This window comes from Scyliorhinus torazame, chromosome 4, assembly GCF_047496885.1.
Source record: "Scyliorhinus torazame isolate Kashiwa2021f chromosome 4, sScyTor2.1, whole genome shotgun sequence".
Lineage (NCBI taxonomy): Eukaryota > Metazoa > Chordata > Chondrichthyes > Carcharhiniformes > Scyliorhinidae > Scyliorhinus > Scyliorhinus torazame.
In genome coordinates, this window is record NC_092710.1 from 140,370,868 (window position 1) to 140,389,190 (window position 18,323).

The 18,323-nt window shown below is 48.9% G+C and overlaps 2 long non-coding RNA genes across 2 annotated transcripts in view; one reads left to right on the forward strand and one right to left on the reverse strand.

Moving 5' to 3' along the window:
• LOC140411649 (uncharacterized) overlaps nucleotides 1–18,323 on the reverse strand; it is a 94,919-nt gene that overhangs the window by 37,296 nt on the left and 39,300 nt on the right. The window lies entirely within an intron of this gene.
• Nucleotides 5,366–18,323, forward strand: part of LOC140411648 (uncharacterized) — an 81,012-nt gene continuing 68,054 nt past the window's right edge. Inside the window, exon 1 of the long non-coding RNA XR_011940926.1 lies at nucleotides 5,366–5,455. This is a non-coding gene — a long non-coding RNA (uncharacterized lncRNA). The remainder of the gene's footprint in view (nucleotides 5,456–18,323) is intronic.

Below are 18,323 nucleotides of genomic sequence, written 5' to 3' on the forward strand. Positions count from 1 at the left end.
ATGAAATATAAGGTTGCTGGAAGCACAAAAATGGAAATTTACAAAGTAAATATCTGTGTAGGTTCTCTCCCTTGGCGATTTGCTGACAGGTTCTTCACACTGACAACTGCGTCCTGCAACATCTTGGCTACGATGTGTGGTTTTATAATCAAGGTTACAACTTTACAGTTCACACTGACGCCTCTCAATTGAGAAACTTGATTTCCCAATCACCAGAAATCCATTTTGATTAAAAGAAACAATTTCAGTCAAGGTTAGTCAGTGGCCCTGAGTACGTTCTCCCCGTGTCTGCGTGGGTTTCCTCCGGGTGCTCCGGTTTCCGACCACAAGTCCCGAAAGACGTGCTTGCCAGGTGAATTGGATGTTCTGAATTCTCCCTCTGTGTACCCCGAACAGGCTGGAATGTGGCAACTAGGGGATTTTCACAGTAACTTCATTGCAGTGTACTTGTGACAATAATAAAGATTATTAATATTACAATAATCAATCTATAACCTATAGTGTTATGGTTGCCACGAAGGACAGGGGGGTCATCAACAGATCTCCCCGTGGGCTTTGGGGAATATGAATTCCCCTTTTACCGGGTGGAAGCTCCCCCAAGGAGATGTATGGAGAGAGCTGCTCCAACCCGGATCAGTTTCTCTGTAGGACTTCGATGTGGGTGTTGTAATAGCAGCAGCCTTTATTTTAAAATTTAGAGTACTCAATTCTTTTCTTCCAATTAAGGGACAATTTAGCGTGGCCAATTGACCTACCCTGCACATCTTTGAGTTATGGGAGTGGGACCCACGCAGACATGGGAGAATGTGCAAACGCCACACGACAGTGACCCAGGGCTGGGATCGAACCCGGGTCCTTCGCACCTTGAGGCAGTAATGCTAACGACTGCGCCACCATGCCGCTCAGCAGCCATTTTTTAATTGCAATAAAGGGATTCGTTAGTGGAAGACTGACGATGGCAAAGTTGTTACATACTAAATTCCAAGCATAATTCTGTAATGGCATGATGAAACCACAAGGTGGTACTGATGAACAAAGAACAGTCTTCAAATCCATATCAACCCCAACACTTGGCTACAGAGTCCAATGTTGTGTCCATTGGTAACTTACTTATCCGCTTTGGCAAGTTTGTCATCAATTTATCTCTATTTAGAAATGCTTGACTAAAGATCAGCTTCTGAACAGGTTGGCAGTGTGTTGTTATAAGCCGCTACTTGGTGTAGGCATTGCTGAAGGATACTCCAGACCTCGAGGTAAGTTGAACGTATTTATTCGCACTTGGGAATTGGATAATGCTCCCTCATGATGTTGCGATTTAGATCCTTGGGATCAATGCAAATTCTCAATTCGCCGGAAGGCTTTTTTCCATGAAACTGACCCAGTCGGCCGGTTCCGTGACTTTGGAAATCACTCCTTGGTTCTGGGGGTCCTGCACCTGCTGCTTGAGGCGGTCCTTGAGGGGTGCTGGGACCCTGCGAGGTTTGTGCACCACAGGCGTGGCATTTGGTTTTAATAAAATCTTGTATGTGTACGGGAGCATGCCCGTGCCCTCGAAGACGTCGTGGTACTGGTTGATAATGGCGTCGAGCTGCGCCCTGAAGTCAGTGTCCTGAAAGGCAGACGCGTCAGCAGGAGAGAGAGAGTGAACTCTCTGAACTAGGTTCAACAGCTTGCATGCCTGCGCGCCAAGCAGGGAGGCTTTCGAGGAGCCCATGATTTCAAAGGGAAGGATGGCTTTGCCCGTGACCTGTGCGTCACTTCAAGTTGGCATGAGCCGCTGGCAGCAATGGCATTGTCATTATAATCTAATAGCTGGCAGGCTGATGGGAGGATGGCTGGTTTGACACAAAGGCTTTGGAGGTCAGATGAGATTGGCGGAGGCACCGGTGTCCAGGCAGGATCGTATTTGGGACCGGTTGACCTTAAGGGTGGCACACCACTCATCGTCTGGATCGATGCTGTATACCGATAGAGGCTGGATTCTTTGCTTTGGGGACACCCTGTTTTTTGTAACGATACCGACTCGAAAAGGCGCCTTCGGGTCCTCGGTGTCAATATCGGGTAGCAGGTCCGAATTGGACTCGGTGACCGTGGGTTGAATGGCCTGGACATTCCTGCGAGGCTGGCTGGAGCGATAAGAGTTGGCAGGCTGAGCTGATCTGCATAAAGCAGCGTAGTGGCCAAGTTTGCCACACTCAGGCATCGTCGGGATTTGGCAGGGCATTGCCGCTTTAAGTGAGCGGAGCCACAGTTGCCGCACGTTGTAGCGTCAGTATGTTCGCTGCGCCACCGCGCATGCGCGGTGCGGTTGTATGTGGTGCGTGCCTGCGCAGTACGTTCGGCGACGTCACTGTCCCCTCGTTCGGTGCACACAAGCGCGGGAGTCCGGGAAAAGCGCGGGAGTCCGCGAAAAGCACACGAAATGGCCGCCCTCATCCAGGCTGAGGCCCTGGAGTTGCTCGATTGCTTGGACCCGTTTTGCCTCGTGGGGACCTTGCCACACCGTTTCAGCCGCTAGGATGTGGGAATACCGACTAGTGGCGTGTTCGTGTAGCACGCAGGTCTCGATGGCAATCGCTAGGGTGAGCTGCTTTACCTTGAGGAGCTGCTGGCGTAGGGGGTCCAACTGAACACCGAAAACAATCTGGTCGCGTATCATGGAGTCGGAGGTGGGCCCGTAGCTACAGCACTGCGTAAGGATGTGGAGGTGGGTGAGAAAGGACTGGAAAGGTTCATCCTTACCATGCAAACGCTGTTGGAATACATAGCGCTCGAAACTTTCATTCACTTCGATGTTGCAGTGACTGTCAAACTTGAGGTGGACCATCTTGAATTTTGATTTATCTTCATCATCAGCAAAGATGAGAGAATTGAAAATGTGGATGGCATGGTCCCCGGCCGTGGATAGGAAGAGAGCGATCTTCCTGGTGTCTGAGGCAGCTTCCCGGTCTGTGGCTTCAAGGTAGAGCTGGAAGCGTTGTTTGAATATCTTCCAGTTGGCCCCTAGGTTACCGGTGATGCTGAACAGCGGCGGGCGGAAGCTGTCCATTTTGCAGGATGGCTGTATGCTGGTGGAAGGCAGATCACTTGCAAGTAGGTCTAAGAAGTTCTAACATCCCTCAACTACTGGTACCATTATGTGTTGGGTGCTCTGGATCCGTGGAACACATATAGGCCACCAACACTTAAAATAGTACAACCCTATTTTATTAAGTTAGAAACTGTTGAACATACTTTCACTGTGGGTTGGCACAATGTTAGATTAAACTAAAGACCTATGCTGTCCTAACTAGTCTATGCACTCAGCACATGGTGAGGATCTGTGCTGTAAGCTGTAAGCTCTGTCCTTCTGAGAGGCTGCATCCCGAATGAACGGGAACTCTGATGCCCCCTGTCTATATAGTGAGTGTGCTCTAACTGGTGATTGGATGCGGTATTGTGTGTGTTGATTTGTCTTGCTGTGTGTACATCAGTATGTGTGTCTGCACCATGATATACTGGTGTATATTGTGACAAGGGAGTCGCCCGGTACGCTAGTAGTGCAAGGTGTATGTCGGAGGCGGGGTCCGAGGCTTTATGGATAAGTTGCTTGACGATGTGCACCCCCTTTTCGACTTTGCCGTTGGACTGTGGGTAGTGCGGACTGGAGGTAATGTGTTTGAAGTTGTAGCTTTTAGCAAACGTGGTCCATTCTCGACTGTGGAAACACGGGCCATTGTCACTCATGACAGTATTCGGGATGCCGTGTAGCGAGAACATCTCTTTGCACGCTTTGATGGCGGTCTTTGAGGTGAGATCGGACAGCTTCAGCACCTCAGGATAGTTTGAGAAGGAATCAATGAGTGGGATGTAGTCGCGACCATTCGCGTGGAATAGGTCAATGCTGACCTTGGACCATGGAGAGGTTTCCAGGTCGTGTTGTTGGAGCGTCTCCTTGCCCTGTGCTGGTTGCAAATTCTGACAGGTCTTGCAGTCCAGGACCATGTCCGTGATGTCCTGGTTGATGCCGGGCCAATAGACGGCTTGTCGGGCCCTGCGTCTACATTTTTCTATGCCCTGGTGTCCCTCGTGAATCTGTTGCAGTACCATGTGCTAGAGACGCAGTGGGAGCACTATTCTGTCCATCTTTCTGCTGGATTCTTCGAGTTCAATTTGCCAGAATCCTTGGGATGTGTCCAATTTTGCGTAGAAGCGCGCGTGTGCCATTTCGCTCGTGATTTCTTCCCTTTTTGGGATTGGGTAATGTTCCCGCATAATGTTTTTGTTTAGATCCTTGGGGTCGATGCAGATTCGTAGGTCCCCTGAAGGCTTCTTAATGCACGCCATTGAGCTGACCCAGTCAGTTGGTTCAGTGACCTTAGAGATGATGCCTTTCTTTTGTAAGCTTGTGAGTTCTGCTTTCAGTCGATCCCTCAGTGGAGCAGGGACTCTCCTTGGTGGGTGGACCACTGGTTTTGCGTCAGGCCGCAGTAGGATCTTGTACTCGTATGGAAGTGTGCCCATTCCGCTGAAGACATCTGGGTAATGAGCCAGTATGTCGTTGATGCTGGCCTGAAGATCCTGATGAGACGGCGTCATGGTGTAGACCCTTTGGATGAGGTTCAGTTGCTTGCAGGCTTGCGCACCTAGCAGCGACGCCCTGTCTGGTTGGACAATCTTGAATATCAGGCTTGTCTCTATGTGTCAGTTGGACACTGTCAGATGGCATGACCCCAGTGCCGTAATTGCGTTGCCATTGTAGTCCTGGAGTTGGCTAGCAGCTGGAAGGATTTTGGGAGCCTTCTTGATTTTCGTGAAGTCCAACTTCGAGATCAGGTTGGCAGAGGCACCTGTGTCCAGTTTGAACTGGATGGGGCATCGGTTGACATCCATCACTGCGTTCCATTCATTCTCGGAATCAACGGCAAGGATTGACCGGACTTGCGATGTGTCCGGTGTGGCGTATTTGCACTTCGTGATGATGCCTACTCGATATGTTTTATCCAGGTAGTCATCGTATGGATCTGTTGCTTTACCTTGATCAGAGTCATGCGTTTGCTGTTGCACACTTCTGATGCGATTCTGTTTGAACTGTGGTCGCTTACTCCTGAATTGTGGTGCAGATCTGCACAGGGCTGCATACTGGTTGAGTTTCCCACATTGGAGACATTGTTTGCCTTTTACAGGGCATTTCTTTCTAATGTGAGCGGTTTCACAGTTTGCACACATCATAACGTCGGCATTATGACGTTCCGTGCGATGTCGCGCATGCGCGGTGCAGTTCTCGGCTGTTGCACATGCGCAGTGCTGTTCTCGGCCGATTTGTATTCCTGGTCGTACTGCGCATGTGCCGGGCCCCGGGAGGAGCGCGCAAAATGGCTGCTGTCGGGGATGTGGAGGCGTTGCATCTGGGAGATGGCCTGAACACTCTGCACCTCATGAGAGGCTTGTGTTTCACTCTCAGCATTTTTGTATTGTGAGTAGCGATTTTTTGAATGTTCATTCACAGTGCACGTTTCAATCGCGATCTTTAAGGTCATGTGTTTGATTTTTAGCAATTGCTCTCGTAGAGGATCAGAGTGGATTCCAAAAAACGATTTGGTCTCTGATCATGGAATCAGTTATGTCACCGAAGTTGCAGGATTGCGCTAGCAGTCTAAGGTTAGTGAGATAACTATTGAAGGATTCATCTTTACCTTGCTTCCTTTGTTTAAAGATGTATCGCTCAAATATTTTGTTCGCGTCAATCTCGCAGTGACTGTCGAATTTTTCCAGGATAGTTTGGTATTTTGTTTTGTCCTTCCCTTCTGTGTATTGAAACGAGTTGAAGATCTCTATCGCGTGGTCACCCGCAGTGGTCAGTAGGTGGTCCTGTGTTGATGAGGAGCCTGTATCTTGTCCGTGCCTGGGTTCGGTAACTGTTCGTCTGAGTTTGTTCTGACCTTACTGAGTTGAACAAGGTAGATTGAGTAGCCACTCCTGTACCATGTGTTGTTATGTTGAGTAACATAAGCCGCTACTTGGTGTAGGCGTTGCTGAAGGATACTCCAGACCTTGAGGTAAGTTGAACGTATTTATTGAGCGATTAACAAAGCTCCTAAATGGGTTCTACACTCTACTAAACTGACTCTCGTAACACAGTATACTCTACTAATTATATGAACTTGCTCTAGACCACGTGCTATGATGTGACAGTGCAACACTATTTTATTAAGTTAGAAACTGTTGAACATACTTTCACTGTGTGTTAACATGATGTTAGATTAAACTAAAGACCTATGTCTGTCCTAACCAGTCCAAGCACTCAGCACATGGTGGAGATCTGTGCTGTAAGCTGTAAGCTCTGTCCTTCTAAGAGGCTGCATCCCGAATGAGCGGGAACTCTGATGCCCCCTGTCGTTATAGTGAGTGTGCTCTAACTGGTGATTGGCTGCGGTGTTGAGTGTGTTGATTGGTCCCGCTGTGTGTCCATCAGTGTGTGTGTATCTGCACCATGATATACTGGTGTATATCATGACAGAAAGGGCAGGGCCTGTGTGCCTTGTCCTTTTTATAGTGGTCGTGTGGTGTCCTCTTGTGGTGATGCCACCTCTGGGTGTCCTGATTACCCATTGGTTGTGTCCTGTTCTGATGACCCATTGGTTACGTGTCTGCATATCATTACAGGCAGGAAAGTTATGTGGTATTTTAAGTGAAATTATATTGCTTCTTCCGGAGGCCAGTGTAGTAATCCAGGAGACATGAAGATAAAGGTTGAACCAAATTTATTTTAACTCAGAAGTAAAGCTGCACAAGCGGCGTACAACACAAGTGTCCCAGCCCGGGACCAACAGGAACTGCCGGTCCAGGTCTGGGGTGATATTTAAAGGGCTCGATAACGAACTCCAGCTGGATGGGCTTCAGCTCGTTACCATGGGAATGCATACTCCATGAGCCCCAAAGGGAGATCAATTTTTTTTTAAAAATATATTTTATTGAAAATTTTTCGATCACAATTTTTTCCCCTTACACATCAAACATAAGAAAAAGAAAATTTAACAGTCAACAAATGGCTAACCAACATGGTAAACTAATCATTTAACATAAAATAAAACTTTCCACCCCCCCCCCCTCCCCCCTGGGTTGCTGCTGCTGGTCATCTTTCTTCCCTCTAACGTTCCCCTAGGTAGTCGAGGAATGGCTGCCACCGCCTGGTGAACCCTTGAGCCGATCCTCTCAGCGCAAACTTCATCTGCTCCAGTTTTATGAACCCCGCCATATCGTTTCTCCAGGCCTCCAGTCCGGGGGGTTTCGCTTCCTTCCACATGAGTAAAATCCTACGCCGGGCTACTAGGGACGCAAAGGCCACAACATCGGCCTCTTTCGCCTCCTGCACTCCCGGCTCATCCGCAACTCCAAATAAAGCTAGCCCCCAGCCTGGTTTGACCCGGACCTTCACCACCTTCGAAATCACTCCCGTCACTCCCTTCCAATACCCCTCCAGTGCCAGGCACGACCAAAACATATGTGCGTGGCTTGCCGGGCTTCCGCCGCACCTCCCACACTTGTCCTCCACTCCGAAGAACCTGCTCAATCTTTGTCCCGTTATGTGTGCTCTATGTAGCACCTTGAATTGAATCAGGCTAAGCCTGGCGCACGAGGAAGAGGAATTTACCCTGCTTAGGGCATCAGCCCACCTACCTTCGTCTATCTCCTCCCCGAGCTCTTCTTCCCACTTTCCTTTTAGTTCGCCCACCAGCTCCTCCCCCTCTTCCCTCATCTCTCGGTATATCTCTGACACCTTGCCCTCCCCGACCCACACCCCCGAAAGCACTCTATCCTGGATCCCCTGTGTCGGGAGCAGCGGAAATTCCCTCACCTGTTGTCTTGTGAACGCCCTCACCTGCATATACCTAAGGAAGTTTCCCCGGGGCAACTTATACTTTTCCTCCAATGCTCCCAAGCTCGCAAGCGTCCCATCTATAAATAAATCTCCCACCCTCCTAATTCCTAACTGGTGCCAGCTCTGGAATCCTCCATCCATCCTTCCTGGGGCAAACCTGTGGTTGTTACTGATTGGGGACCCCACCAGAGCTCCCTGCACACCTCTCTGTCGCCTCCATTGTCCCCAGATATTTAATGTTGCCGCCACCACTGGGTTCGTGGGAAACTTTTTAGGTGAGAGCGGTAGCGGCACCGTCACCAGCGCCTCTAGGCTTGTCCCTTTACAGGACTTTCTCTCCAGTCTTTTCCACGCCGCTCCCTCTCCCTCCATCATCCATTTACGAATCATCGCCACATTGACGGCCCAATAGTCGTCGCCCAAATTCGGTAGCGCCAATCCTCCTCTGTCTCTGCTACGTTGTAAGAACACCGTCCTTACCCTTGGGACTTTCCCTGCCCACACGAAGCTCGTGATGCTCCTGTCTATTTTTTAAAAAAAGGTCTTAGTGATTAGTATAGGAAGACATTGGAATACAAATAAGAACCTCGGGAGGACCATCATCTTAATTGCCTGCACTCTGCCCGCCAACGACAGTGGCTGCATGTCCCACCTCTTGAAGTCCTCCTCCATTTGTTCTATCAATCGTGTCAGATTAAGTCTGTGCAAGGTTCCCCAGCTCCTAGCGATCTGAATCCCCAGGTATCGGAAGTTTCTTTCCACTTTCCTTAGAGCAGGCCTTCTATCTCTCTACTCTGGTCCCCAGGGTGTATCACAAAAAGTTCACTCTTCCCCATGTTAAGCCTATATCCCGAGAAATCTCCGAACTCCCTCAATATCTGCATGACCTCTGTCATCCCCCCCACTGGGTCCGTCACATACAACAGTAGGTCATCCGCGTATAACGACACTCGGTGTTCTTCTCCCCCTCTAATCACCCCTCTCCATTTCCTGGAGTCTCTCAGCGCCATGGCCAGTGGTTCAATTGCCAACGCGAACAACAATGGAGATAGCGGGCATCCCTGTCTTGTTCCCCTATATAGTCGGAAGTACTCCGATCTTTGCCGACCCGTGACCACACTTGCCGTTGGAGCCCCATAAAGGAGTTTGACCCAGCTAATAAACCCGTCCCCGAACCCAAACCTCCTTAGCACCTCCCATAAGTACTCCCACTCCACCCTGTCAAATGCCTTCTCTGCATCCATTGCCGCCACTATCTCTGCCTCCCCCTCTACTGGGGGCATCATTATCACCCCTAATAGCCGTCGCACGATGACATTCAGTTGTCTCCCCTTTACGAACCCTGTCTGGTCTTCGTGCACCACCCCCGGGACACAGTCCTCTATCCTCGATGCCAGTACCTTTGCCAGCAATTTGGCGTCCACATTCAATAATGAAATAGGTCTATAGGACCCGCACTGCAGCGGATCTTTATCCCGCTTCAAAATTAGCGATATCGTCGCCTCCGACATTGTCGGGGGTAGAGTCCCTCCTTCCCTGGCCTCGTTAAACGTCCTCACCAACAGCGGGGCCAACAAGTCCACATATTTTCTATAAAATTCCACCGGGAACCCGTCTGGTCCCGGAGCCTTCCCTGCTTGCATATTCCCCAGCCCCTTAATAACCTCGTCCACCCCAATCGGTGCCCCCAGGCCTTCCACCTCCTGCTCCTCCACCCTCGGGAACCTCAATTGATCCAGGAACTGCCGCATCTCCTCCTTTCCCTCCGGGGGTTGGGACCTATACAGTCCTTCGTAAAAGGTCTTAAACACCTCATTTATCTTCCCTGCTCTCCGCACCGTAGCTCCCTTTTCGTCTCTAATTCCCCCTATCTCCCTCGCCGCTGTCCTCTTTCGCAGCTGATGGGCCAGCAGGCGACTAGCCTTTTCCCCATATTCATACCTCCTCCCCTGTGCCTTCCTCCACAGCACCTCCGCCCTTCTGGTGGTCAAAAGGTCGAACTCCGTCTGGAGTCGTCGTCTCTCCCTGTACAGTCCCTCCTCCGGGGTCTCCGCAAATTCCCTGTCCACCCTTAAAATCTCCCCCAGTAATCTTTCCCTTTCCTTGGCCTCTGTTTTCCCTTTGTGGGCCCTAATGGAGATCAGCTCTCCTCTGACCACCGCTTTTAGTGCTTCCCATACCACTCCCACTCGGACCTCCCCGTCGTCATTGGCCTCCAGGTACCTCTCAATACATCCCAGCACTCTTCCACAAACTCCCTCATCCGCCATCAGTCCCACATCTAATCGCCAGAGTGCTCGCTGCTCCCTTTCCTCTCCTAGTTCCAGGTCCACCCAATGTGGGGCATGATCCGAAACAGCTATGGCTGAATACTCAGCTTCTTCCACCCTCGAGATCAACGACCTTCCCAGAACAAAAAAATCTATCCGGGAGTACACTTTATGAACATGGGAGAAGAAGGAGAACTCCCTGGCCCTCGGTCTAAGAAATCGCCATGGATCCACTCCCCCCATTTGGTCCATAAACCCTTTGAGCACCTTGGCCACTGCCGGCCTTCTTCCGGTCTTAGATCTGGATCTATCTAACCCTGGGTCCAGCACGGTATTGAAGTCTCCTCCCAATATCAAGTTTCCTACCTCCAGGTCCGGTATACGACCCAACATCCGTCTCATAAATCCCGCATCGTCCCAATTCGGGGCATATACGTTAACCAGCACGACCTCCATTCCCTCCAGCCTGCCACTCACCATTACATATCTACCTCCGCTATCTGCTACAATGCTCCTTGCTTCAAATGCTACCCGTTTCCCCACCAGTATGGCCACACCTCTATTCTTTGCATCTAGCTCTGAATGGAACACCTGTCCCACCCATCCTTTCCTTAACCTAACTTGGTCCGCCACCTTCAGGTGCGTCTCCTGGAGCATAGCCACGTCTGCCCTTAGTCCTTTCAAGTGCGCGAGCACTCGGGCCCTTTTAATCGGTCCATTTAGGCCTCTCATGTTCCACGCGATCAGCCTCACTAGGGGGCTACCTGCCCCCTTCCCGTGTCGACTAGCCATCACCTTCTCTCGGCCAGTCCCGCATCCCGCTTCCGCGCTCCCACTCGCTCCCCAGGCGTCGCATTCCATCCCCGACCACCCACTCTTTAGCCATTTCCTCTTTGATTTCCGCAGCAGCAACCCAGTTATCCCTCCCCCCCCCCCCCGCTAGATCCCCCTCTAGCGTGATTGCTCCCCCCATATTACTTCCGCAAGTCAGCTGACTTCAACTGACCCCGGCTACTCCTGCTCACTCCTTGACCCCCCCGTGTGGGGAACTCCCATCTACCTTGCGCCTGTCTTCCCGCCATTATCTTTCTGGCGCGGGAACATCCCTATAGCTGACCCGCCTCTTGTGGCGCTGCTCCCTTTCCCCTCCCACTCCCATTCCTCATTCTCCGCCTATGTCCCTTCTTTCCCCCCCCACCGGCGCCCACATTTCTTAGTGTCTCCCCCCTTCCCAATTTACTTCTCTATTTACATTGACAGTAACATTTCCTGCAATATCAGTCCCTCAGTTCCGATCCAATTTCTCATCTTTAATAAAGGTCCATGCTTCTTCCGCCGTTTCAAAATAATGATGTCTCTCCTGGTACGTGATCCATAGTCGTGCCGGCTGCAGCATCCCGAACTTCACCTTCTTTTTGTGTAACACCTCCTTGGCTCGGTTAAAACTCGCCCTCCTTCTCGCCACCTCCGCACTCCAATCCTGGTAGACCCGCATTCTCCCATCTGCTACTCCGTACCTTTTTAGCCCATCTCAGAACCTCTTCTCTATCTTTAAGGCAGTGAAATCGCAGGATTGTCGCCCTAGGTGGTTCTCCCGCTTTTGGTCTTCTCGCCGGGATGCGATGGGCCCCCTCCACCTCTAAGGGGCCCACAGGGGCCTCAGCTCCCATCAACGAGCTTAGCATCGTGCTTACATAAGCCCCGCAATCCACTCCTTCCACTCCCTCAGGGAGACCCAGTATCCGAAGGTTCTTCCTTCGCGCTCTGTTTTCTAGGGCCTCAATCCTTTCAATGCACTTTTTGTGGAGCGCCTCGTGCGTCTGTGTTTTGACCGTCAGGCCCAGGATCTCGTCTTCATTATCCGTCACCTTCTGCTCCACCACGCGGAGCTCTGTCTCCTGGGTCCTTTGTGCCTCCTTAAGCCCCTCAATTGCCTGTAGCATCGGGGTCAGCACCTCCTTCTTTAGTAGCTCCACACACCGTCTTAAGAATTCGCCTTGCTCGGGCCCCCATGTCGCCTGGGCTTTCTCCGCCGCCATCTTGTGTCTTCTCCCTTTCTGTCCCTATCGTCGAGGATTCCTCGCGCTGCAGCCGCCGCCGCCGATATTTTCCTCTTTCGTTGGGGGGGGAACTCCCTATTCACTCACCCCACACCGGGTTTCGTCGCGCAAAAATTTCCCGTTGGGGCTCTTAAAAGAGCCCGAAGGTCCGTTGGAGCTGGAGCCGCCGAAACGTGCGGCTTAGCTGGTCATCGCCGCAACCGGAAGTCCAAAGGGAGATCAATGAGTTACCCTTGTGGTCCTCATGATGGATATCATAGCCAGTAAAGCAGCTTTTATAAGTCAATCAGTTAAGGCACACCTGCTTCTGTAATTTTATGTGAAACTGTGTTTCCACCCCATCTTCCTCCCGCCTACATTGGCAAAGAAATTGTAATAGCTCTGACCACCTCCAGAACAACACAAGAAGATCTTGGGCGCAATTTACTGGCAGCTTCTCGCCGGAATCGGGAGGGACCGTGTCTGGTAGATCCCGTGGTAGGCCTCCCGGGATTCCCGACGGTCATTATGTCTCACAAGATCTAACTAGACCTCGCTAGATGTTGTGACCTGGATCCTGCCCACAATGGGCAGGTCCATACTGACAGTTAAGTGAGCTTAAAAGTCTACTTAACTATGTCTATGCCGAATCGAACGACCACCTGATCTACTGGCCTCGCCGAGGAGACCCAGCTGAGTGCTACATAGCACTAATTCCCACAAACGGGGACCAGGCGGAACGCCACTTGGGGGAGTTTTCCAGGTGATCAGAGGCCCCTCTGTAGTCGGTCTCTGGCCAAGCCGCCCTGGTAGTGTTGGTGCCACCCAGTGCCATCTGGGGGTCAGCCTGGTGCTGCCTGGTTGCCCAGGTAGAACCAGGTTGGCGGGGCACTGCCATGGTTCCAGGCTTGCAGCGCCAATATGCCAGGCTGACATTTTGCCCATGCCGGGGATCGGGCCCGATGGGTGCCCTGTCCGCATGAGGTGGGGTGCAGGGGGCCCGAGGACCCCCTTATAGGTGAGCTGGGACATTTGGGGGAGGGGGGTCCGGGAGTCGCATTGGGGTGGTCGAGAGTTTGGATTGCCGTTTATAAATGGCACCCCAAACTCTCCCCTCACTGAGGAGCTCCTGCGGCTAAGTGCACCCTCGGAGGGGCGTTCCCCGCCGGCGGCTGAAATAGCAACAAAGTGCCGTTAGATAGCAGGATTGTTCCCGACGCTGCAAGTGCTGGGGATGACCCCGCTAATCCCGCCCAAAACGGACTCTGATTTTTAAAAATTAAATTGCGCCTCGTAACGTTATGAGCAAATATAAATAGCGTGATAAAAGCCAGTTTTACATCTGTCCCACCTTCTACTGCTGTTGAAGTCAGTTGAAATGGAATATCATCTGTTTTATACTATTGCACAAAATCAAAATCAACCTCAGGAATCCAAGTGTTCCCCTCCTTTCTCTTTGCTTATCAAATTAAAAACCGACGCAAAGTTTAGCTAAGTTGGCTGGGCGGCTGGTTTGTGATGCAGAGCAAAGTCAGCAGTATGGGTTCAATTCCTGTACCAGCTGAGATTATTCATGAAGGCCCCACTTTCTCAACCTTGCCCTTCGCCTGATTGTGATAAAAGGTTCTTTTTCGGAATGGCAACCGGTGACGAGTGGTGTCCCGCAGGGTTCAGTGTTGGGGCCACAGCTGTTCTCTTTATATATTAACGATCTAGATGACGGGACTAGGGGCATTCTGGCTAAGTTTGCCGATGATACAAAGATAAGGGGAGGGGCAGGTAGTATGGAGGAGGTGGGGAGGCTGCAGAAAGAATTAGACAGTTTAGGAGAGTGGTCCAAGAAATGGCTGATGGAATTCAACGTGGGCAAGTGCGAGGTCTTGCACTTTGGAATAAAGAATAGAGGCATGGACTATTTTCTAAACGGTGACAAAATTCATAATGCTGAAGTGCAAAGGGACTTGAGAGTCCTAGTCCAGGATTCTCTAAAGGTAAACTTGCAGGTTGAGTCCGTAATTAAGAAAGCAAATGCAATGTTGTCATTTATCTCAAGAGGCTTGGAATATAGAAGCAGGGATGTACTTCTGAAGCTTTATAAAGCATTAGTTAGACCCCATTTGGAATACTGTGAGCAATTTTGGGCCCCACATCTCAGGAAGGACATACTGGCACTGGAGCGGGTCCAGCGGAGATTCACACGGATGATCCCAGGAATGGTAGGCCTAACATATGATGAACGTCTGAGGATCCTGGGATTATATTCATTGGAGTTTAGGAGGTTGAGGGGAGATCTAATAGAAACTTATAAGATAATGAATGGCTTAGATAGGGTGGACGTAGGGAAGTTGTTTCCATTAGCAGGGGAGACTAGGACCCGGGGGCACATCCTTAGAATAAAAGGGAGTCACTTTAGAACAGAGATGAGGAGAAACTTCTTCAGCCAGAGAGTGGTGGGTCTGTGGAATTCATTGCCACAGAGGGCGGTGGAGGCCGGGACGCGTTGAGTGTCTTTAAGACAGAAGTTGATAAATTCTTGATTTCTCGAGGAATTAAGGGCTATGGAGAGAGAGCGGGTAAATGGAGTTGAAATCAGCCATGATTGAATGGTGGAGTGGACTCGATGGGCCGAATGGCCTTACTTCCGCTCCTATGTCTTATGGTCTTATGGTCTAAGGTACAAATGGTGCACTGGGGTTTGCACTGAATTACATTGTTTTTTTGGCACACTTTACTCAAAATCAACGTAACTGGCGCAAGAAATCCTGGTACTTTGAGACCAATTAGACCAAGAAACTCTCTGGCCAGAATTATTGTTCTTAACAGAAACATGCTGCCGATCAGGGCTGTGCTAACTTAAACTCAAGTTTTCTTTAATCGCCGTTAATTGGGATCCTTTACTCAGAACAGTCATCAATAACAAGGCCATTCTGTTTTCTGTTATGTTAACCTGAGGTAATTTGTTCCTTGAGTCAGAAAGGAGGTTTGTTTTTTGTGGCGCATAGTCTCAAAGAATGGTTTGGAACATCTGGAATGAATGGTGTCAACAGTTATTACTGGTTGCCACAGGAGCAGCCCAGTGATTCAGTAGTAGATAAAAGGGATAGATGTTTTGGGGTGGTTTTCTTCAGTCTCTTTGAATGTTTTATCTCTGATGACAAACAGCCACACTCCCACAGGTACACGGGATGTGGATTTTACATTCCCAACCTGTTCTGGAGGAGGGAAAATGCTGGGCAGAGTGGGGGAGGGGATGCCAGTGAAAATCTTTCGCAGGAGTTACCCGGCAGTAAGTGCAGTGCATCGGCCAGTGGCTTTATCATTCAGCCATTGTATTGTCATATCATTTCGGGCTTTCCCAACTAATTAGCATGATGACCACCAATGTGTGCCAATTTCAACACGTATTTAAAGGGACATTCCAAACTTGCAATTTGGAACAACCAAAAGAACTGGCAGAATGGAGTCCGGACATTTAAAGGCTGCAGCTATACTGTTGTGGACTGCAAGGTGCCATGGGGAGATATTCTGCCTTTCTGACATAAAAGAAAAATTAAAAATGGCTAGAGGTAATGGAGGCGGTCAGCAGCAGGACACGTGCCATGCTTGTGGTGAATGCTGAAAGTAGTTTAATGGTTTTAATGATCTAAATAGAGCAGGTAAGGTGAGAGCAGTAGCATTTCTAGCTACTTCCTGATGTGTGCATCACCACCCACAACCCCACCCTCACTTGTCACGCCTACTCCAGCACATCACACTTCGCACCCACTTAACTTACTTGTCCTGCTCTGTTTATGCACTTTTTCGCGTCCCTTGATGAGAGTAAGAAGTCTTCAAACATCAGGTTAAAGTAAGAAGTCTTACAACACTTGGTTACAGATTTATTTGGAATCACAAGCTTTCGGGTGATGATGGAGCTATTCTTCGAAAGCTCATGATTCCAAATAAACCTGGTGGACTTTAACCTGGTGTTGTAAGACTCCTTACTGTGCCCACTGCAGCCGGCATCTCCACATCATGTCCTTTGATGAGACAGATGAACGACATCACTCATTGGGAAAGTAAATGACCTTATAATCACTGTCCTTGAAATATCATTATCAAGTAATTCATATTTCACTTTGTGTTGTAAACCATTGGTACCGAGCAACTGCTTGATAATCTGCTATGGACCTGATACTGTTGATGCAAGTTTGTGGTTGTAATTTGGCCGTTTGATTGAACCCAATCTCCAACACCAAATCGTGGTTCTCCTGTGTCAATTTGTTCATTGAAGTTTTTGCTTTGACTTGTCACTTTGCCATTTCATCTGCTTTAACTCTGACATTCTCGCTAACTGGTGGTGACAGTTTAAGAATTGTTGGCAGCATGTAAATGTTATGACCTATCATTAGTTCGGCTGGTGTCTTTCCAGTTTGTGAATGTTGGTTGGATCGATATGTGCAAAGTAGGATATGAATAAATTGTTCAAACATTTTCCCCTCCAACATACCCGCTCTCAGACAGTCCTGTTGAATCATTTATTGCCATCATTCCATTGTGGGTTGTAACACGATCTAGATGGTGATGAATTCTACAACCTGCTAGGAAGTCCATGAGCAGACGTGAAACAAACTGCGGTTCATTGTTTGTAGTGATAGTCTCCAGAAAACCTCATCTAGAAAACAACTTTTCGAGTATGTCAATGACTGAAGCGGTGATCATGGAATTCTTGTACCAATTTCCAGCCATTTGCTAAGTAGATTATGAACAACAAGCAGAAAATGTTGATTCCTATGGGCTGCTTGCACTTCTACAAAAATGCCAACTCAAAGTTGTTGCCATGGTTTTGTTGGCCATCAAGTCAGTTTTAGAAGTGTGCGATACAGTTGAACTGATTTCTCACACGCTTTTTAATGAAGTATTGAATGCTGGCCACCAGACTGCTTCAGAAGTCTTTTGTTACCTTACTGTAGTGGGTTTGGTAGCACTACTGTGCGTAACATGCATTACTCAATCCAGTTGTTGAAGAGGCTTTCTGTACCTTGATGAAGAAGGCTCGAGTGAGTTCTTACTTTAAGATCAATTCCAGTAGAAAGGTTACAAAGTTTATATACAGTAGCTATGTCTGGACCACACTAGTCAGCCTGAGCTAGATCAATGCTCCTGCTCTCGACACAGTCTAATCACCAAAGAGGGAGAGAACTGCTTGCGTCTGGCTTTTATATCCGCCAGTGCTGCCCTCTGGTGATCTTCCGATTCCCCATTAACCCCTTATGTACATACCCATACAAAGATCACTACAAGAAGATCATTGTTTCATCTTAACAATACCTTCATGACCCTCATGGGCAAAATGCAATACACATCACTGTCGTGCTTTGGATATAACAGCTCAAGCTCTGCATGCAACACATCACCATCAAACAATGGAACTTCATTGTGCACTCTGTAGTATGGGATCGGCTCTTCCCCAATTTCACAAGCCCACCCAGAATGTGCACGGACTAGTGGAGGTGATAGTTTCACCTTTAATATTTCAAATGCTGTTTGTTAAGCAATTGTCCATACCATTGTGGATCTTTGAGCAATAGGATCCACAATCTCCGCATGCTTGGAAATTAATTTGTGATGAAGGTTGATAGTAATAAGGAACTATGCCAACTGTTTCACATTAGAGGGTGTTGGAAGAACATGAATGGCTTTGATGTTATCGTGGTCAGATTTATTCCAGCTGCTGATATTCTGTACCTTAGGAAGTCAACGTCAGATGCGGTGAATGTGCATTGTCCTTGTTGAGCATCAAATTGTGTTTTGTAAGTTGTGTGTGTCCATGGATAGCCCCTCATCATCTGACAAAATTGAAGAAGCAATCTTCTGGAATGCACTAGGTTCTGAATTTAGTCGATACGGCATTCTGTGGCTGTAAAACGCACTTTGAGTAACAATAACTGTAAGGTATTGGCATTACTCCTCCAGAGGTATTTGCATCGTTGCATACCAAGCTTCAAGAAGACTATGGAGTCATGAAATAAAGCTGACAGTTCTTGGATTGCAGGAAGTTGATTCTTGTCTGGAATGATTTCCTTCAGATTGATACATAGTCTAAATTCACCTTTTTTTCATAATAATAATAATTATGATTATTATAATATTTGTAATAATTATTATTAATTA